We start from the raw sequence: 22501 nt of genomic DNA, 5'->3' as shown, positions 1-22501 counted from the left end.
TCTGATCACTTCCCTGGGAGAAATGTTTCCCGACTTCAGAACTTTGGCTGAAGTGGCGCTGGTTATTCCAGTCTCCAGTGTCACAGCAGAGCGCGGGTTCAGCCTTCAGAATAAAATTAAAACGTCAATGAGAAGTCATCTGTCCGAGGCAAAGACGCAAAATTGAATGACAATTGCCTCGGCAGCAGTCTCCATTGACGACTTTGATTATGCACAAGCGAGCTCCCAATTTAAATCCATGCGGGCCAGAAGGAAGGTTTGAGCTCACGCGAACAGGTCAAATTAGATTGTCACTTAAATCGTTGTAGTGGACTGTTCATATTTTAACTGCAATTGCCTTGCTACGTTGTAAAATAACATTGTCCGTATGCCCGTTAAGGCACAACAGCCGCAATGTTTTTAGCGGAGGGAAAATGGGTTCACAAGTGACCGAACGTCAGAATCTCTGTTCATCTTTTTGCATCATAAATACATAAATGAATGATTAAATAATACAAGCTTGTTCTGTGAATTAATTTTTAAATGAAAATGAGTCCATGAAAACACAAGTTATTAAATATATAGCATTTGTAGCCTATATACATTGTCATTTAAAAGTTAAAATAAAATGACAGATAATAATGGACAATGACGGAATTTTTACGACCCTGTCCGTCAAAATGACGGACAATGAAAAAGTCTAACGTAACCACTGGTGTGTATATATATATATCAACGTGTACTAAAGATGGTTAAAAATCATGACCTTATTTGTCAATAAATTAAACAATTTTCATTGTTGGCAAAACTCTGTGGTTTGTTAAGTGGAGTAAAACTGCCGTTATTGGAAAATGAACCGTTTACATACAGTAGCAGTTGTAAAGCAGCGGCTGTAGTTCAGTGGCTTTTTGAGAGAGTTAACTCAAAACTGGTAGATGTGGTGTTAAAGCCCCGACTATGTGAGAGGAGCAGGGGTGAAATGTGAGTAGGCAGCTGTGTCTAGTGTGGCTACACGCACACCCACATGTACCCACAAACATGTATGCAAAGCTATAGGCCACGGAAATGAATCTCTGACTAACAGCCTTACCCCAGTAACCCCACAGTATCATCCGGCCTTCCTCAGTGTTACCAGCGCAGACGCTGATGAGTCGGAGGCAGTTGCTGAAGGCATATAAGGACAGAGGGTAAGGGGAGGGTGGGCTGAGTGAGAGGAGAGCTGATCAAGGTCCCACCATTACAGGGTCACTGCTGGACAAGTCACTTCTGTCAGACAGGCGCAGCACACAGGACACCTCATACTCTATTCCTATAAGGATATTGGTCATGAGTGAACACATGGGACCGTAACCATCGGAGAAAGGTTTGTGCATTAGAAACAAGGATAATCTTCAAAGAAACTTTTTTTTTTTTTTTTCAGTGTACATAACTTTATAGAATTTGATGTGGTGTTGCTTGAAGTTTGGGCCTCAGGGCTTGTGGTTTGCTAAAGTGTGATATATATTTTTTTTTTCTCACGTGGTTTTCGTTCATCAGTTTAAAAACTAGTTTCCTTCTGGCTATCTCACTCTGCTTATAACTTTTTTTTTTTTAAACTAACAAAGGAAGGGTTTTTCTCAGCAGTCATCTTTGGAGTTTAGTTGATGGATTGATTTGAATTTGAACCCAGCGAATTTTAGTGATGCAAGTGTTTAAGGGAATTTTATTGAGTGCAGATGTAGAAACCGTTCACGGTTCTGTCTCTGGGTCCTGGTGTGTAGACTTCTACAGCTACGCCCGTCTCACCTAATGGATTTTGGATTTCTTAATCTCTAGTGATTTTCCTTCTAGGTCATGGTGTTGTACAAAACTTAGTAGCAAAGTGCTATTTTAAATCCGGAATCTTAATAAGTGTCCCGAAAACCATCAGAGTATGGAAAGTGTAGGCTCAGAGGAGTTTGGCGTTACTCGGTGTAGCCTATTGTCTCTCAGCTGTTGGCCTGCAAATCAGTGGATAATAGCAAAAGGAGATGTTTTTGATTGACATCCCAGGTGGAACAGGCTGTAAGCTATGTTGGATGCTAAACAGCACATGGTGGACAGTAGAACTTTGTGTACAGTTGCTCCTGAAGCCCCCATTCTCCGGAGACAGTGTCATTTACTGCTTCTTCACTATAGACTTGCGTGTATTCACTGTAAGCCTGCTAAGAAGAGGAAGTCCGTATTTATTTGATTTTGAGGGCTTTCACGATGTTGATTATAACAAGTTGCTCCTTCGCACACATGACCGGAGGGAATATGTTAACAGTTTTGTATTGGCTGTGACTTAGAAACGGGATCTGTTGGCTAAAATTCTTCCTTGATTACTTCTAAATACGGAGTACGGAAGCGTATTGCTGCCACACCAGGAAAAGAAAAACAGATCAGTATCTTGAGCAATTTTTTTTTTCACGTTTTAACAAGGTATTTTCATGTTATTGCGACATGCAAACTTATCACGATATAACAAGAAACTTATTACTGTATCAACCACCGTCTCACCATGCCTCTACTTAAGGATGAAGTAGAACCTAATCAAATCATATAAATGAGCTATATTCCTCGGTTTATTTGTTCTCCATACACCATTTCCTCATTCAAACATGAGGTTCATGTTAAAGCCTAACCATACACACTTTTGATAGATTTTGTGGTCTTCTGCTGTTGCGTGCTGAGATGCTTTTCTGCTCACCGCGGTTGTAAAGAGTGATTATATGAGTTGCTATATCCTTCCTGGCAGCTTGAACCAATCTGGCCATTTTCCTCTGGCATCTCTCATCAACAAGACATTTCCACCCACAGAACTTTCTCACTCAATGTTTTTTGTTTTTCGTACCATTTTGTGTGAACTTTAGAGACACGCGGTGGTGTGTGAAAACCCCAGGAGATCAGCAGTTTCTGAAATGCTCAAACCAGTCCATCTGGCACCAACACCCATGCCACGGTGAAAGTCACCGAGCTCACAATTTTTCCCATTCTGATGTTTGAAGTGAAGATTAACTGAAGCTCTTGATTTGTATGTGCATCGTTTTATGCTTTGTGCTGCTGTCAAGGGACTGGCTGATTTTAGATAACTGCATAAAACCGCAGGTTTAGGGGTGCTCCTAATAAAGTGGCCAGTGAGTGTAAATTATCTTGTAATAACATGAAGTGTTTCATGTTAGAGTGTGAAACGTTTTATAGTATAACTAATTTACCAAGTTATAACAAGATAAGTGTATACTGTAATAACAAGAAAAGTTTCTTGCTAGAACATGATCAGTTTGGATGATGAGTGATGTTCAGGTTCGTCCACATTTAACACGTTTTGGTTTTAAAATGAAAATGATTTCCGCCAAGACGAGTGTTTTAGCTCCGTATCGGAAATGATCCTCGTCCACACTAACGTGGCTGAAAATGCACGTCACGTGACCTTTCACGTACGCTGGACACATGATCAGAGTGTGATGAATCAGGGCAGGATCCGTCGTGACTGATAAGATCCAGTCAGGAAGTGAACGTGGGTGTCTGCGTCATCATTTACAAACGGCTCCGTTTTCACCCCGTCTACACTAAAACACTACCCTGGAGTTTTCAAACTAAACAAAACGTCTCCGTTTTTTGGGGTCGAAAACTGCGAGTAGTGTCGATGCCAGGCATAAATATAGTCAAAGTGACACGTTTTAAAATTAGAACGTATTACTGTGGACGTAGCCAGTGGTTTATCTTTTTTACCTCTAAAGTATGAGAATTTAGCAGTTAATACTACTTCAGCCTACCTGCTAATGTGCTCTTTTCTGAAGAGTTTTAAGGGTAAGAATAAAGTAAATTGTTACACATTTATTTGGCTTCCTACTTAAGTACTGGAATATTACTGGGTTACTAACTTTTGAAGATTTCGTTATTTTATTTTATCTTCCGAGTTGTACTCTACGTTTTAAACTCTAAGTCCCAAAAAAATTAAAGTGAAGCTTCTCAATTCTTTCTGGTCAGGTGTTCAGTTTGTGAAGTATGAAGAAGTATTTATAATTTCATATTTGACATTTGTTGAATTTGTTATTGAAACATGGATATAATCATTAGAGGAGTACATTACTCTCTAAAATAGTCGGTAGTTTGTCAGTAGTTGGCTCCAAACCATTGTGTGTCTTAATGTGCTTGCTTTCATGGTTATTTATTTGACTCTGAACAGCCATAAAATGTAAGCTGTCGCACATCTACTGTGATTCTTAGGCTTCTTTTTTGCCAGTCAGACCAGTATGCACGGTGTTTTCATACATATAACATTACTCATGCTGACGCCATTGATGTGCGGTGGCTAGGTGGAAGTACTCCCTTTTCTGGACGTTTTTGTGCCCCACCCCATCGTCACAGAACTTGAAAAATGTACGCGGAATAATTCAGTTGTTTGTTTTTGTGTTATCTGCGCTTGCGTTGGAGTTTGGTGGTTGCGGGTCCTCACAGCGTGTGATTGTTGTTTGCAGGTAGTGCTCTTTCATTATTAGTTCTTGCTTTTGTGCTGTCAACTGACAGGTCAGACCACATTCATCACACTACTGCTGAAACAAACAGGTCAGTGTCCCCTGCACACTCCCTCAGCAGTGTGTGTGTGTTTCACCGTGTATTCACTCATCAGTGTTTACAAGATGTTATTGGTTTTTTGGTTTTAACAGGTGTTAATATAAATCCTGGCCAGAATAAGTGTTGAAATGTGTCGATGCTTGGGGGGGATTTCTGAATTGTAAATGTTATACACATACTGTAGTATGTCAAGCACAAGTAGCATGTTTTAAAAACTGGTGAAAAAGAGAAAGTTGTATTTAAAAGTTCCAACTCCAAAAAAAAAAAAGGCTCCAGCAAACCGATTGTCTAAAAGCGTCAGCTATTTATTGATTTAGTTTGCATTTAATTAACTCTGTAATAACATTTAAATATAATCTAAATAATAGGATCATGAAAACCATGTCCATCTTTCAGGGGCTTCAAAGTTTGGGAGAATAGCAGGGTACAAATAATTTTACAGCAGGGTGCAAAGTGGTAAAATGTCTGCCAGCGGCAGACATAATGCACGCAAAGTGTACAGGGGGGGTTTCAAAGAGGGGTGCGCCCCCCTTTGGGCACGGAAAATTTTATGAAATGCACTGAGAAATGGTGGCCTCTGGTAACTTTTAACAGTGAAAATAAAGGGTAATCAATACTATTTGGAAACTTGAAATATGAAACCATACCTCAGTCATTTTATCAAATTTCAGAAATATTTGCAAACAAACACATAAAAAGTAGTCCGATTGAAATCCACATATGGATGATATAACAATTTTAAGTCTGATGTGCACTTTGACTAAGCTAAGGTGACAAGTTTCTCCAGATTCTCTAATACTATTGAAGAATATGGTGAAATCTTGAATACAGATGAAGAACAAAACAACTTCAATTATAATCAAAATGTTTATTTTTTGGCAGTCAATAAACTGTTACATAAAATGCAGCTACATGTACTTCATCAGCTGACTTCATCGTTATTAAAAAACAGCAGCTAGCAGCACTCATTGACAGTCTCAGCATTTCTATTGAAAATAACTTTTATCCAAATCTCATCAACCTAATCATGTAGGGGCCTACTGAATAGAAATTATATAAATCTAGTTATTTAGTGCGGATTCCACGCTTATGGGTACTGAAATGGGGACATGAACTTATTTTTAAAAATTCACCTAAAACCATTTCTTTTTTTACCATCAGGTCACAAAACATGTAATCTTTAATGAATGATATGTTAAAAGATAACTTTAATTTTCTGAGATGTAATAAAAACATATTTATATGCCAAAGTCAGAACGTAACAGAAGTGTTGTGGACATATATATTCTCAATTTTAACAATGTAGAATTACTTTTTGAAACATAGGAAGGTGATGTTTTAGCAAATATAATTAATAAACATGTGTAGTAGAATAAACGTACACATTCTTTCAATAAGATTAACATGGTATAGAGCTAGATTGTAATTAATTTGTAACAGACGCGAGATGGACAGTCGTAACAGAAGTAATGTAACAGACATCATTTTGGAACTCTTAGGCTTGACTTTGGCATATAAATATGTTTTTATTACATCTCAGAAAATTAAAGTTATCTTTTAACATATCATTCATTAAAGATTACATGTTTTGTGACCTGATGGTAAAAAAAAGAAATGGTTTGGTTTTAGGTGAATTTTTAAAAATAAGTTCATGTCCCCATTTCAGTACCCGTAAGCATGGAATCACTCATATATATATATATATATATATATATATATATATATATATATCGAGAGAGAGATATGCAAGTATGAATTTTTCATGGGGCGGGATGGTTTGGAACAGGTCATCTAAAATTGGGGTAACATTTACCCGGGACGGGTATTTGAGGCGGGTCGTCTAGCTTAAGCTTGATTTAGCGTTGTTACGCACGCAGTTTGTTTTTTCGAGCAGCTGTCAAACGCAGAGTCAACTTTACGATCTGCGATTATAATGTCTTAAGCAAGGCTGAGAAACGGTGGACTAAGACGTATTTATTTTTCTATATCAACACAATGACAGAATAAATTTGCGTTCAAAACGTACTTACCTTTCCCTCTAGACCTTTTTAGCCACGCATCCAGCATGGAGCCGCTTGCAACTCTCTTCGTCGCCATTTGTGAGTCACATGATAGTATGAACCATTCACAGTCCATGGAACACTCTAAGCCAATCAGAGTACGGCTTACATATGGCACAAGGGGCAGTAATGGCTGCACTCATGTCGAGGATGTAAACAAAGTTGACGCGGCAACGGACATACATGACATAGTGGATGTAATTTACATTCACAACTTTTTTTTTTTTTTTTTGCCGTCAGAAATATTTAATATTAAAATTTGTGACTCGGCTGACAATAGCCGGCGGCATAACAAGCCACAGACGGCGATTTGCCACCGGTGACCGGCTACTTTTGAGACCGCAAATCTGATCAACCTGACACGAAAGCCTTTTCACAAGATTGGAAATTTATTAATAATAATAATAATAATAATAATAATAATATTTCTGTATAATTTTGGTGGAATATATTTCTAATTTCTTAAAGTAGAGGTGTCTACGTAGAGTATGTTACAGGCAGAAACAATTTTGGTCAAAACCAGCTTTTTGTAAGGTTTCCATAGGAGTGGGTGATACTACAATTGTGATAAAATTTATCACAATACACTGCGATATCATGGATATTTATTTAATGTTTAAAAATAATTACCGACTGACTTTAAGTGGCTGATTTGATGCTAATATTTTGTGCTTACTCTTGAATACTTTTACAAAAATAAAATTTTCAAAAATCAAAAGATTTAAACACTTTTTTTAAAAAAAAAATAAAAATATCAAATACAGCTGATTTTTTTAAAAAAAAATAAATAAATATTCCATTACTTTTTGTAGATATTAAATAAAGTATTAATGATTGCTGTAAAATAAATTTGCAATAAATACAACACTACTGTATTGCAGGGAAATTTGTTGTCAAACCTATATCTCATGATGCTCACGGTGTATCATTAGAAATAGACGTCTTTGTGATATTTTTGCCACACAAGTATTGAGCTGAGTGAAATCGAGGTTTTAAGTTATTTCTTTACGATAGTGATTTTGTCACCACGTTATCCACCATTTCATCCATGTGTATGTTGTTTAATGTCTATAAACAACAAAAAGAAAGGCCTGATGATTTAACGTATATAAACCCGGTTGCTGGTGGCTGAAAGTTACGGTTTGCTCGTCTGCTCTGTTGAAAGGTTAGACAGTAGCAGCTGAGAATCAGAGCCCATCCCCCTTTCTGTCCTGCCTCTCTCTGTCCTGCCAGGAGAAATGCTGCCCTTGCATTGTAGCCCCCCTCCCATTACAGATCAGGTTCCTCGTATGATTTTGTTGCTTAGCTCTCACGTTATGTGACTGAAAATAATAATAATACAATCGTGGTCTTCACAGTTACACACCACTACACATTAGGACCATACAGTGAACAAGAACATGAGGTACACGCTGAAAAGACGAAATGGCCGTACACCGTGGTCAGCAGCTGAGTGACCATGTTGGTGTAAGCAAGTGCCTGCCAGTCAGGGAACATGAGGCAACAGGCTGAAAATATCCTGCAGTTGGTGCTGGCAGTACAACCCAAGGTTGGAGTAAATCACTGGAGAGGGTCCCACAGGGCATCACAAGTGCCATCACTGCCCCAGTTAGGCTCGAATGAAGGTTCTGTAGAGCAGTAAACAGTGCCTTCTCTGTTCTTTAAGGTTCATTTATTAGCAGTTGATTCAGATAGTTTGTGCTGAAATGAAGCTTATACACTACCGTTCAAAAGTTTGGGGTCACCCAGACAATTTTGTGTTTTTCCATGAAAAGTCACACTTTTATTTCCCACCATAAGTTGTAAAACGAATAGAAAATATAGTCAAGACGTTTTTCTGGCCATTTTGAGCATTTAATCGACCCCACAAATGTGATGCTCCAGAAACTCAATCTGCTCAAAGGAAGGTCAGTTTTATAGCTTCTCTAAAGAGCTCAACTGTTTTCAGCTGTGCTAACATGATTGTACAAGGGTTTTCTAATCATCCATTAGCCTTCTGAGGCAATGAGCAAACACATTCAGTGCGTTTACATGCACATAGAGGAAATCGAATTTCTGCCGTTGCTCGACTGAAATCGAAGTTCTAAATGCCATGGATACACCTTAGCTCGGCTGAAATTGAACCGAACTTGATTTCTCGTAATCGAGCTACACGACCTAGTTTTATGCGATTTTTGCCGAGCTACTTAGTGCATGTAAACCCTATCGAGCTACGTAGTCGAGCTACTTACTTCAGCACTGCCCCTTCCGGAAGTGACGAGACCACAAGCGGGAAACACGACAGCCTCGGTCGGCATGACAACAGTAGTAGCGAGCAGCAGAAGAGGTCAGGAGGAACAAACGAAGAAGAGAAAATGGCGAGCAGAAACGTGCACTTCTGGAGCAATGAGGAGACAGAGTTCATGCTCATTCAGCTTAAGGAGTTGAATATATTAAAATTCATGGACGGGAGAAAAACGCGCAATGGAGAACACGGAACTGATGACTTTGTTTACACTCTTGAATAGCTCTTCTTCATGACGACAACCGGAAGTGTACCAACACGATGGGGCGTGTTGCGCCACCTGTGGCTCGGGTGCACAATGTACCTCACACAATAGCTCGATTTCCTTGTGTGCATGTAGGATTGGATTTCTCTGGCACCCCTGCTGGGACCCTTTGCTCGATTACCGACAGCAGCTCGATTTGGATGTGCATGTAAACGTACTCATTGTACCATTAGAACACTGGAGTGAGAGTTGCTGGAAATGGGCCTCTATACACCTATGGAGATATTGCACCAAAAACCAGACATTTGCAGCTAGAATAGTCATTTACCACATTAGCAATGTATAGAGTGGATTTCTGATGAGTTTAAAGTGATCTTCACTGAAAAGAACAGTGCTTTTCTTTCAAAAATAAGGACATTTCAAAGTGACCCCAAACTTTTGAACGGTAGTGTATATCCAAGGATTGTGTGCTAAAAATGATGTTTGTGTTCCGTGGTTTTTCAGTGATAAGTTCAAACACAAGGCATGCGGGTCATAGTGGCCCTGTTCAGACGTCACGTCCGTCTCCTGTGATCCGATAACGAAAAGGATAGCTAGCTATCCTGTTCACATCAGGTATGTTCAGTGGCTGTGTGGTCACATTTTAGTTAGCAGTGTGTTTGCCAGATCTGCCAAAAGCAACCCGAGATCACTTCAAATCCAAAAAAAAAAAGCCAATACCAAACAAAACGCCAAACAAAGTCAGATGGAATTTACTAATTAAAACGTCAGGAGCTCAGGTCATTCGATAAAGTTGTACTCTAAACTCGTCTAACTGTGAGGCATTTTGAAAACATGTAACTTGTGATCATGTTTCATTTGCGTTTCAACAATCGCATAAGTAAAAACTGAGAGCATTCGAAACCAAAACAGTCACTGATAACGGCCTGGAATATTTAAATGTAACCTCATACAATGTTCTTTCATGAAGCATCATTTTGTGAAATAATTATTTGTCTGGTATTATTACAGATAAACGGAAGCAGTGAGAAGGAGTAGACCAAATCACTGACACACACAGCTTGTATTTATATAGTAAAGAGCAGTGCTTATTTTGAGAGCAGGAAGAAGAAGCACCGTTGTTAAAGCATCTCCAGTATGCATGTTTTAATGCAGAGATTTAATTCATTTAAAACATCTGTGCTGTGGACCAAAAAAAAAAAAATCACATGACAATTTAAAGTAGCTCGATTCGTTGAACCTGGTAACGCAGGTAATGAGGCAGTTTAAATGTAGCCACACGCGTGTAGCCACCTCGCACCGTCCTCCTGTGATACAATCACCTGAGACAGATGTTACTACCATGTATAGCCTAGGTCACAACTGGGCGTACAATTTTTTGGCCGTGCGATTTTTGGCGTTTCCCAAATCGCTGCGGTTTTTTTTTGTCCGTGGAGAAAGACGCACGTTGGCCGTAAGTTTGTCTTGCAACCTGAAAAAAACGTAAGCGCCCGTAGAGTTTGTTTGACAAGACGAAGAACCTCTGCGGCCGGTCTACGGCTCGAAAATCAGCACGTCAGACGCGCGCCCTCTGTGCGTTTCTTGCGTTTTTTGCATGTAGACCGGCCGTAGGAGCATGTACAGCCGGTTGTGACCGAGGCTTATGGTATTATGAGGTCCGTATTGTATTTGGGCAATTCCATGTAAATGTCAACCTCACCATGCAAAAATAAAGCAACATGTAATACATCAAAACCACTCCCAGAGATCTCACCTAGGCCTGTATTTTACAGATGTGAATAAGTTGAACCAATTTGTCACAAGAATTGTTCCCTTCGCCTTCACTACTTTAGCTAATGACACGAATAACTTTGATCATGTACAATTCTATATTATTGCCACAAGCCACAGAAATGTATGCTAAAATCCACAAAACAGCAAAACAATAGCCATCCTAAATATTATTTAAGAACTTTGATAGTTTTAGCTGATATTTAGAGAGTTTTTCAAAGGGTTATGGTGGTTAAATTGCTGATTTTCTAAACATATGCCATGTCTATTTCAGACGCGTCACATCCATAACGGAATTTCGTCACATCCATAACGCTGACTTTTCCTTCCGAAACTCTGCATGAAATACAAAATATTTTAAACAAAGATTTTTTAATATTCACCTTGGACCCCTCTATCAAATGGATATCTCCATTTCGACATTAGGTTTACGATTTCACAGAGTTTGATAAAAATGTACAGTCACCCAAGAAAAGTGATACTTTTTCTGTCACATCCATAACGCATCTTTTATTGGCGTTTTCTGGCATGCCCTAGATATGGGAATTGTTCTTGTTCTATCACTTCTCCAGTATGGTACAGCCTTAAAATATGCAACACCTGTTTAAATACTGGGAGACAATAAAACATGCACTGGGTCATTTGTTGCCATTTTGAGTTCAAGTGTCACGTCCATAACGCTGGAATTGCTCATTTTGAGAAAGCTATAGGTTGTGAGTTTCTCACCATCTAGAAGTGGTGTATTTTGTTGGTGTGTGTGTGGGGGGGTTTATTATTATTATTATTATTATTATTATTTTTTTTTAATATAAAGTGGTTATGGACAGAATGTGGGCCTGTAGCTCTGAAGCTACGTGATGGGTACAGAGTAGTCTTTTCAGACAGCCTTCTCCATTTTAGCTCAATTTTACAGAATGCTGTGTTCCGCTTTTTTTTTTTTTTGTTAATTACTGTAACGATCTAAAATGCAAATCTCATTTTCACCCAGCTGTATCCAGAGTCGCAATGTCGGCTTACATCTTCCCGGTACACTAAGATTGAAACCTGTGTTTGCTCTTCATGCTCCACTGCCTCTGCATCAGTTTTGACTCTTACCAGTTCCAGGACTGGCACCATATGGCTGTCGATGACTGACTGACTGTCATTGAACAAGCTGTAGTTTGGGTGTTGTTTGTGAAGCAGCTCTTTTGCAAACGGCTGAATTAAACATCTGACAACTGTGCCGTTCAGTACACGGGGATCCTGTGCTCAGCTGCAAAGGCAATGGATTTCTGTGCGCCGCTCTGGCCCGAATCCAGTCCCAGTCCAGGCGCTGGCTCTTATCTCTAAGCCCCAGGCTACTCTGCCTTCAGTTCCAGGCAGGGATGACAAAACTGGACTCTCTCTCTCACACCCTGCAGAGGAGATTACATGTTCTCGCACTCACACAGTTGCACAGAATGGCGTATGCCCACACATGGATGTGCGCCTTCTGTGCTTATCCAAGTGGAACTTAGGTGCTTCAGAGCACGTCAGCAGAAGATGGATTGCAGCAGCACTGTGTTTGATAAGGCTCCTCTCAGGCAGTAGTATGTGAAAGACGTAGAGCTGCAATTATTTCCGGGATTGTCTAATTACTTCTTCAGTAGATTGATTGATTTTTTTTTTTTCCGTTAAGTAAATATCAGTATGCAGTTTTTGTTACACTGCCATTCAATACTGGAGTGATTTTCTTAAAAATGCTGAATCACTTATTACTAGGAAAATCACTCCTCACTCATATTACAAAATCAATGCAACTATCTTTTGCACCAGATACAAGAAGTACACATGTTAAAATTAGGTCTGAATGATGTTATTTTGATCGTTACGAGTATTTGAGTATTTCCGAAGCTTCCAATTCCTAGATGACGCCATATTTGTGTAGGACGAAAAGCAGAGCTCAGTGCCCTCAAAATGAGCAGACGTGCAGGGAAGAGGGGAAGATTTGGCTACTAAACAGGCAGCACTTTAATTGTCTTTGAGCTATATGATATAGCTTGCAATAATCTCTCTCGGACATATATAGAGCAGCTCAGACGGCTTGTAATCAAACTCCGAAGACCTGCACAAGCAGCTCTCCTTTCTCATTCAGGAAGTGTTTGTTTTAGCCAGTGCATTAGTGTTCTCTGGTTAGCTTGCTACTATCAGCTTTCTGCTGTGTTTTGCTCTTGAACATTTGGGTTGGCAATTTTCAAACTTTTTTTATTTATTTATTCATTTTTTTAATAAAGTAAATTGGACAATTTGATCGTGTGCATGTTACAGGTGATTTTTGAAATCCGGTGAATCTGGATTCAGCTAGGCGAATTAGGATTTAAAAATCTTGACCAACCACCGAGCCTCATTAGCCGGTTAAAGTCGGTTAACCTATGAGGATGCAAACGGCGCGCCTTTTGGCGGATGCTGCCTTTTTCACGGCTGAATCGTGCAGATCCGATTTTTTTTGGGGGGGGGGGCGTTGGAGTGTCTGAATAATTTCAATGGCATTTGCTTATTTAATAATTTTAATACAGAATTTACTCTGAAATTATTCAGACACTCCAACGCCCCCCCCCCCCCCCCCCCCCCCCCCCCCAAAAAAAAAAAAAACCCTGGATCTGCACGATTCAGCCGTGAAAAAGTCGGCATACAGACCGAAACTTACTTTCAGAATGCACTGGCCAAGGCAGGAGTAAACTCGATGTGCCTTCTAATAATAATTAAAAAAAACAGAATAGTAATTTGTAAGCTAAAAAGCCTGTGTCTACACTTTTCTCTCGCCGAGTGGCAGCTGTCTTCAACTGGGGCGGGAGGGCGGGACATGACTGAATGGGTGTTTCTGATTTGTCAGCTGTCTTCAACTGGGGCGGGAGGGCGGGACATGACTGAATGGGTGTTTCTGATTTGTCAGCTGTCTTCAACTGGGGCGGGAGGGCGGGACATGACTGAATGGGTGTTTCTGATTTGTCAGCTGTCATCCTTACACCGCATGGCATGCCCCAAGCGTTTACAACACAGAATTCCAGGTTCTCCGCTCCAAAATCGGCAGCTTCAAAACGATTGATTTTTTTTTTTTTAACCGACAACCAAAAAAAATTAACCGGTTGACGTTGATTCGGTCAACCATCGGTCAAACAGTCATCGGTTAACATCCCTATAATGTAGTGGAATGTTTAATTTCTTTGTTGTGACTGAATCCTCCGTGCTATAGTGGTAGACTTCAAAGCAGAAGGTCCTGAGTTCGATTCCCAGCAAGGACAGTAAAAAGTGGGGGGGAAGCAAATTAAATTAAAGACAAGTGTATAGAAGTCTATTTCTGGGTAGAGAGGTATAAGATGTGAGGGGAGTGAGAAACAAGGGGGGGGGGGAAGGTGAATAGAGAGTGGTTGTTGAAGTGTTCTCATTCTTTTATTAACCCCCTAAAAAATCCAAGCCCCTTTTTATCCCCCGCTGGCCGAAAGGCCCGAAGAGGGATTATGTTGTGGCGATTTCCGTCTGTCCCGGGAAGGGTACTCGCCTTCTGAAATTAACTCCTCTCACACAGTTTCTGGAGGAATTTCACAAAACTTGGCAGGATTCTTTGTTATATGTCGGTGGTACGCAGATTGTAATTTCGTTAAATTCGGTCGCATTTTACCAGAGTTACAGCCCTGGATTCACAAAATTATAATTTGACAATTTCACGAGTGTGTTTTCCTTCTGAATCAACTCCTCTCACAATTTTTGGAGGAATTTCACGAAACTTGGTAGGATTCTTTGTTGTATGTCTGTAATATGCATATTGCAATTTTGTCCAATTCAGTCGCATTTTACCAGAGTTACGGCACAGTTGCCCACGGGGGATATTGTGCTCTCAGATTCACCAGATTTCAAAAATCACCTGTAACATAGACATTAATCTTTGACTTCTTGAATCACATATGGTTATTGCATCATCCTCCAAGTTAATCACGTGTTACATTTTTTTTTTCCTCCTTATCATGATCTGTACAAGTGCCCTTGGTGTTCATAAACTAGCGCTGGTCAGTTATGTAAAGTAAGTGAGGGATATATCCTGTATGCTTATGCCTTTTGAGCAACTGTGACGTTATTCGCATTGTCCTTGGGTGTATATACTGTATGTATCAAAGAGTCATGTTACCTCTTGTTCACTAAAACAAGTGTCGAACCATTCCTTGCTTTTTCCATCACAAAAGAGCAATTAAGAGCCAGGTCTCAGCCAGAATAATCAGCCCTGTTCCAGCACCAAAAACCTGCTTGTCTGGAACTGAGGCATTGATGATGTCAGGAACACGGAGCTGTTTAAAGCTGTGTTCACATATATACCGGTACGATAGTGGTATAACTGTATCGATACGAAGTATACCGGTACGGTTTAGTGCATCTGTCCACACTAGCGAGAAATGTTTGCGGTTTTCTTTCACGGTAGTTGAAATGCGCGTACGTGAAATGTTTCCGTGGTTACCGAGTAACTTCCTTCCGAGAATATGGCGGATGAAACAACGTGTGTGCTTTTTGTTGTCAATGTACAGTCTGTCGGCGCTGCTCCGGAGTGCGACCGGCCGCATCTTTGCCCATGAAGCGGCGGCGATCACTCGAAAAGTTGCCTGTACACGTTGATATTTCGACGTGTACCCCTCAACTGTTCCTGGCATCGCTCGTCTCCCCAAAGCTCCAACAAACACATAACTTCGTCTTTGCTCCATGTAGCTTCACGGTCGTTTTGAGCCATTTTGACGTTTTATTTACAGCTGGAAAGCACGTGCGTATTGTATTGTATGAATAATCCGGAAGAAGTAGGAATGGTTCATTGCGCATGCGCATTATATTTGTATCGATACAGAGCCGCTTCGTCTGTCTACACTACAGCGAAGAGCTACAGTACCGATTACAGTTATACCGCTACAGTACCGGTATAGTTGCTAGTGTGGACAGGTGTTGCGGTACGAAAGTAGTATCGTATCGGTACAAAATCCCTAGTGTGGACAGGGTATACGTTTATTGCCATGACATGACTTTTTAAGCAACTTCAGCCATTCACATGAGCACCATAGAACGATTGTGACTAATAAACTGTCAATATCAGAATGAGTCAGTTGTCTAAAAAGAAAAATGCACCTTTTTTTTTGTCTTCAATTTGGTCATCTGTCATTTCTCACCCACTAACCAGCTCTCTCCTGTCACACAACAGCTACTAACTGGGTCGAGGGTTTGGCTAACTACCCTGTTTTTTTGAACTGCTACATGTGATGCATCACTCGGCAGACTCCTCTTCCCCCTCTGAGCTCACAGACACCCACCATCAGTTAGTTATTGACACCGTGATTGACAGCGAGAGAGAGCAATGCTATAAACCACAGCTACGTCTCTGTTGTTCTCATTTGCACACAGCACTGTGGCATCATTGGGGACTCCTGGCGATAAAGCAGATGCTTTTCTGTCGTGCCTCTCGCGAGTTTGAAACCGTTAAAACACGTACAACATGTAGAAAATCTGTAGTCTTCATTTCAATGCAGTCTTTGTCTGTAAAGGTTTCTTTTTGCCGTGTGTTTTGTTGTATCCATTATTTAAAGCGTGGTTGGTTCCGGTTATTTTGTGGGCTTACGAGTAATATTTGTCCATATGTATTAAATATCCTGTCATTTTAAACAGTTTGTTTTTTGTGTTTAATTGCCCTTCTGAAATGATATACTGTACATACGTACAGCTCGGACTGTAACTTGGATTTTGAATAAGAGCACTTTTTGTTCATAGTGGGTTTTGTTTTATTTATTTATTTATTTATTTATTTTCAGACTGCGTTGATCTAATTTTGAATCTGTAACCCAACACGTCGCCTGTCAGTTCACGAAATCAACACGGATTCAGTCTATTTTGCCTCGTGAGGTTGAGACTGTGGGTTTTACTGTGAAATATAGAAATGGTCTTGGCTAGTGAACTCCATTAAGATGTGCCATGCCAAGTCCTGTCTGACAAACCTCTCTGGAAAAAAGCTCTCCACTCACTCAAAAGAACCGACTGTTGGTGTAAGTGTTCGAGAATGCAGCTTTCTTTTGGTTTTGAGACAGTCGTGCAGTGGAACAGTGTTGTGCAGTGCCCTGAGTGGTTCAGATCAGAGCTGGGAAGCAGTCTGCTCTGTGCTCCCAGGGTTAAAGGTTAGTGTCTGACTCGGCTTGCAGATAAAGAAGGCTTTTCATGTGTACTGGCCCCATATTCCAACACGCAGTCTGGTGCAGCAGTGCCTTTGAAGCTGGACGAGTCCTTTCTTCCTATCAACACATACCCTCTAACCACAGAGAAAGAACGGTCACCACAAACATCTCTCCAGAGAATGAATGCTTGCGATGGTGTCACATTTACCAACCACTCTGCACCACAGAGTGATATAATCAAGCTAGCAATAGGACGGTTCCATAATACCCAGCAGCTTGGGGTGTGTGTGTGTGTGTGTGTGTGTGTGAGGGGGTTAGTAGTATAATAGATTTTAGTATCTTGGCTGAAAATTACTGTATGATACTCTGAAAACTGAAGTGCATTAGAACAGTTGCCAATTTTAAGATCTGAAAGCTGTGATTGAGTGCAAAACGTGACTAGTTCCCTGTGCTACGGTTTTTGGCAATTCTAGTACATGGTTGGGGTATCAGTATTGTACTACGTCGTGAATTTCCCAGCACAAATCCACTACTTGCAGTAAAGTGGACTCTGTAAGTACACGATTTGAGATACAGCCCTATATGATGATTTTTTTTTGACAGGGTACAGAAAGAGAAAAGTTATGTTCTCATCTCATCATCTGTGGCCGCTTTATCCTGTTCTACAGGGTCACAGGCAAGCTGGAGCCTATCCCAGCTGACTACAGGCGAAAGGCGGGGTACACCCTGGACAAGTCGCCAGGTCATCACAGGGCTGACACATAGACACAGACAACCATTCACACTCACATTCACACCTACGGTCAATTTAGAGTCACCAGTTAACCTAACCTGCATGTCTTTGGACTGTGGGGGAAACCGGAGCACCCGGAGGAAACCCACGCGGACACGGGGAGAACATGCAAACTCCGCACAGAAAGGCCCTCGCCGGCCACGGGGCTCGAACCCGGACCTTCTTGCTGTGAGGCGACAGCGCTAACCACTACACCACCGTGCCGCCCAAAAACAATACTAAATTTGAAATTATTTTGCCAACCCAAAGTCCAGCTCGGAACTAAATTTGTCTCAGAAGTTAATTTGATTTACTTTTGATTATGAAAAAAATAATAGCTAAATAAAAATTACCTTTTGTCAGTTACTATAGATGTGTATCGTCTTGTTAAACGAAGAAGAACTTTATTTATCACACGTACACTTAAACACAGTGAAATTGCTCTCTGCATTTAACCCACCTGAAGCAGTGAACACACACACATACCCAGAGCAGTAGGCACCCAGAGGAAACCCACACAGACACGGGGAGAGCATGCAAATTCCACACGGAATGGTCCCCGCCGGCTGCTGGGCTCGAACCCAGAACCTTCTTGCTGTGAGGCGACGGTGCTAACCACTACACCACCATGTTGCCTGGCAGGTTTATTGAAATTGTCAGTCTGCTACGATACTACAGTTCTGTGCAAAAGACACCTTTGGGCACTTTTTTTTTTGGTACAAACTTTATCATGTTTTAGTTTATGAATTCTACTTTACTGGGTCAGTACAAAAGCATTTTAGATTTCCAAATGTTAGTTTTCCAGCCCAAAATTAATTGTTACAGAAAAATGCTTGCAAGTCAGTAAAGAAAGCAGCATATTACATAAGACACACTTTATATATATTAAAAAAAAAAGTAATGCAGGCTGATGGATTTTGCTGCAAAATTAAGAAGTGAGTGTGACAAAGTGTCCAGAAGAACTGTGGCTGCTTCTGCAAGATGCTCAGTAAAACCTACAGCTCATTTCCTTATAAAACTGCACTCATTGTACCTGAGACTGTCCATCGATTATCTGTAGCCACTTATCCTGTCCTACAGGGTCACAGGCAAGCTGGAGCCTATCCCAGCTGACTACAGGCGAAAGGCGGGGTACACCCTGGACAAGTCGCCAGGTCATCACAGGGCTGACACATAGACACAGACAACCATTCACACTCACATTCACACCTACGGTCAATTTAGAGTCACCAGTTAACCTAACCTGCATGTCTTTGGACTGTGGGGGAAACCGGAGCACCCAGAGGAAACCCACGGGGAGAACATGTAAACTCCGCACAGAAAGGCCCTCGCCGACCACGGGGCTCGAACCCAGACCTTCTTGCTGTGAGGCAACAGTGCTAACCACTACACCACCGTTTCACCCATACCTGAGACTTCTTAATTTTTTTTTTTTAAAGCAAAGGGTCGTCTCACACCAAACATTGACTTTGTTTCATTTATTATTGTTTACTGCACTTTAGAGGGTTTTTTTTAAATGTAGAAGCATTCTAATTTCATAATTTTGAAGGCATCTTTGCTCGACAGCATTTCTTTGCATGTATGTTTATAAACCTTCCGAAATGCTACTCAGACTGCTGGTCAGTGATCCACTTGATCATCTTCCCAATGTAAAACAGCTGCTCATCCTACTCTGATGTATGTAATCCATGTGAAATTCTGTGTTGCACCAGAAATAGTTTTGAGTAATTCTCTAACTGAGGATAAATCATGAATCTGGGCTTTCGAGGGCATTCTTTGAAGTAATGATGAGGAAATACTACTTCCTTGATGCCATGCCGTCTGTAGTAGAGGGAGTGCTCCAGTCTCCAGTCATGCGAGTGTGTATGCAGTCTGGATTTGTGTGTAAATATAGAACACTATTTTAAGGCTTTTTTTGAGGCGGCGATAGTTATAGCAGGTTTTAAAATTATCGTAGCCCACATGTCTATTTTGAGGTAGCATTAAGCTCATTCATGCTTCCATTCATTCAGACATGTGCTGACTGTGGAAGCGCCGACTCCTGAACACAGCCGTCTGCACTTATTGCTCGTTTCGGCGCGTTTTTATTTTGAACTGAACTGCTATATACACAGGATAATATCGCCGTGCATAGTGCCCATGTGATTGCTAAACAAGAAGTAGGACATGACTCCTCAAAAGCTCAATTACTAATTCAAATATCTGAAAGGCATCATCAGAATTAATATCATAACGCGTACAGTTAACATTTGCACTGCTGCCGATTTATCATGTGTTAGCACGTTTATTGCTGTCTGCTCACAGACCGAGCGTTGCTTCAGTTTATAATCACATGGCTCGTGCTCAGTCAGGGATGCGGTATCCTGCCGCAGGTCGACGAGGCTCAGTGATGTGCCTGTGATGTCTCTAATGAAGCTGATACAGCACGGCTCACCTCCTCCTGCCCTAACGCCTCCAAGGGAAATGCAAACCTCCAGAGGAGCGTCTTCTTTGTCTCGTCCTTCTGCTCATTCTGCAGTCTAGAGCAGATTTCCTTCACCGTTATCTGAAGAACTCTTTCTGTCTGCTTATTAGGCAGTTAAACATGCAAGAATTCAATATTCAATGCTACCTTTTTTCCTTTTCGTGAACCACTTTAATAATCTATTTATTTAATTATTAATGTGACCGAATGCTGCAGGTGTGATGTAGACAGCACATTTGTCACAGGTTTCAAATTTTTAAAGAATTCTATATACAGCAAAGCTGCATTTTTATCCCCTCCAGTCGTTCATGGCTAAAAATCTTGGCACATGTTTCAACTACGCAGACCCTTTGCTTAGCTGTTAGAAGCATAATTGGTCATTTCACCAAATCGTCAGCACTGATCCCGAAATTCAACCACAACATGCATATGGGCATGAATCTTAATTAGCCAAAATGTCATCTAAATTCTTCATATGCACCAGCAAATGTGAACACTTTGTAAAATAACTGTAGAGTGCAAATGCTTTGGGGAAAGCAAAGCCAATTAGATAGCTAAGACACTACTGTCCAGTAATTAGCTAGTTTGCTTTCTTTTAAAAAAAAAAAAGAAGAAGCGGCGGCTAAGAAACCATGTCGGAGTCATAGTTTATCTTTTATCCAAGTAGTCTTGTTGAGATGCGCCACTATAGGAACGTCACTGCATGCTTTACATTTTCATCCATTTGGTATATTCTTCTACTCGAAGCAGCTGAGCATTTGAGGGTTAGGGGTCATGCTCAAGGGCTTGACAGAGGTTCTCTGATGGGCATCTATTTTACCACACTGAACAATTAAACTTTAACCACTGAGACCCCACTGCCCTAAATTATGCTTTGTCAGGAGCATGTTTATCATCACCGCATTTGAACTTTTAGTAACACTGCTGCCTGTCATTGCTGAGCTGCTTTAATAACTCATTATTCACACTTTATATACACTGCACAGCAGATGGCATATTTCAAGAAGCATCCTCAGCATTTTATAAATTAATGTTATTCTTGCACAGGACCAGACATTAATAATAATAATCTCATCTCATTATCTCTAGCCGCTTTATCCTGTTCTACAGGGTTGCAGGCAAGCTGGAGCCTATCCCAGCTGACTACGGGCGAAAGGCGGGGTACACCCTGGACAAGTCGCCAGGTCATCACAGGGCTGACACGTATACCCTGTCCACACTAGTGATTTTGTACCGATACGATACTACTTTCGTACCGCAACACCTGTCCACACTAGCAACTATACCGGTACTGTAGCGGTATAACTGTATCGGTACGAAACTCACAAATGTATGGGTTTCGTACCGGTACAGTATCGGTACTGTAGCTCTTCGCTGTAGTGTGGACAGATGAAGCGGCTCTGTATCGATACAAATATAACGCGCAAGCGCAATGAACCATTCCTACGTCTTCCGGGTTATTCATACAATACAATACGCACGTGCTTTCCAGCTGTAAATAAAATGTCAAAATGGCTCAAAACGACCGTGGAGCTACATGGTAGAGCCCTGCACTCCCGCGGGAGTCCCGCGGGACCCGCCGCAAAGCAGTGCGGCGCGGGACAAATTTTGAAAGCTCATTGCAGGCGCGACCAGAAGTGCACATATGCGGCGCGGGCGGGAGCGGTGATAAGCTGCAGTCCCGCTAACTAAAAACGTGTTTGAAATAAAATTTATAAATTATTAATTTATGTCTATGATATATAATTTGTGCTGGATATTTTATTTGGCATTAATAAAAACATTTTAAGATGCCTAAATTTGCAGAGAGAGTCAGATTGCCAGATTGAGTGAGGAATGGCATCTTAAATTTGCCATTGATCACCCTAACGGGAAATCCTTTGATCGCTCTAATGACTCGCAGTTCACACCCAGCTAGCAAGAGAACCATGAGTGAAGTGATTTACTGCTTGCGTTAGTCTACAACTCTAATCAGAGAGACAGGTTACACAGTGACGGTAGGCTTGACTCAATGCTATCCCAGAAATCCTTCCTGTAATATGCAAATTTGGCTATCCAATCAGAGGCGGCCAAATTTGCATATTACAGGAAGGATTTCTGGGATAGCATTGAGTCAAGCCTACCGTCACTGTGTAACCTGTCTCTCTGATTAGAGTTGTAGACTAACTCAAGCAGTAAATCAATTCACTTCTCTTACTAGCTCTGCTTTGCAATAAAAAAAAAAAAAAAACACCATT

General features: G+C 40.9%; 1 protein-coding gene across 8 annotated transcripts in view; it reads left to right on the top strand.

Moving 5' to 3' along the window:
- The window catches only part of mef2d (myocyte enhancer factor 2d), a 134594-nt gene that overhangs the window by 57952 nt on the left and 54141 nt on the right, over window positions 1–22501 (top strand). The window contains exon 1 of one of the 8 annotated variants that reach the window (XM_060921933.1): window positions 1240–1342. The exons of the other annotated variants lie outside the window; for them this stretch is intronic. The gene's annotated coding sequence lies outside the window, so the exon portion shown is untranslated. Of the gene's footprint in view, window positions 1–1239; window positions 1343–22501 lie in introns of those variants that run through there. 8 annotated transcript variants of the gene reach the window in all.

Source organism: Neoarius graeffei, chromosome 5, assembly GCF_027579695.1.
Source record: "Neoarius graeffei isolate fNeoGra1 chromosome 5, fNeoGra1.pri, whole genome shotgun sequence".
Lineage (NCBI taxonomy): Eukaryota > Metazoa > Chordata > Actinopteri > Siluriformes > Ariidae > Neoarius > Neoarius graeffei.
Note: the sequence above shows the minus strand (reverse complement) of the source record. Positions and strands in the feature narration are given on the sequence as shown.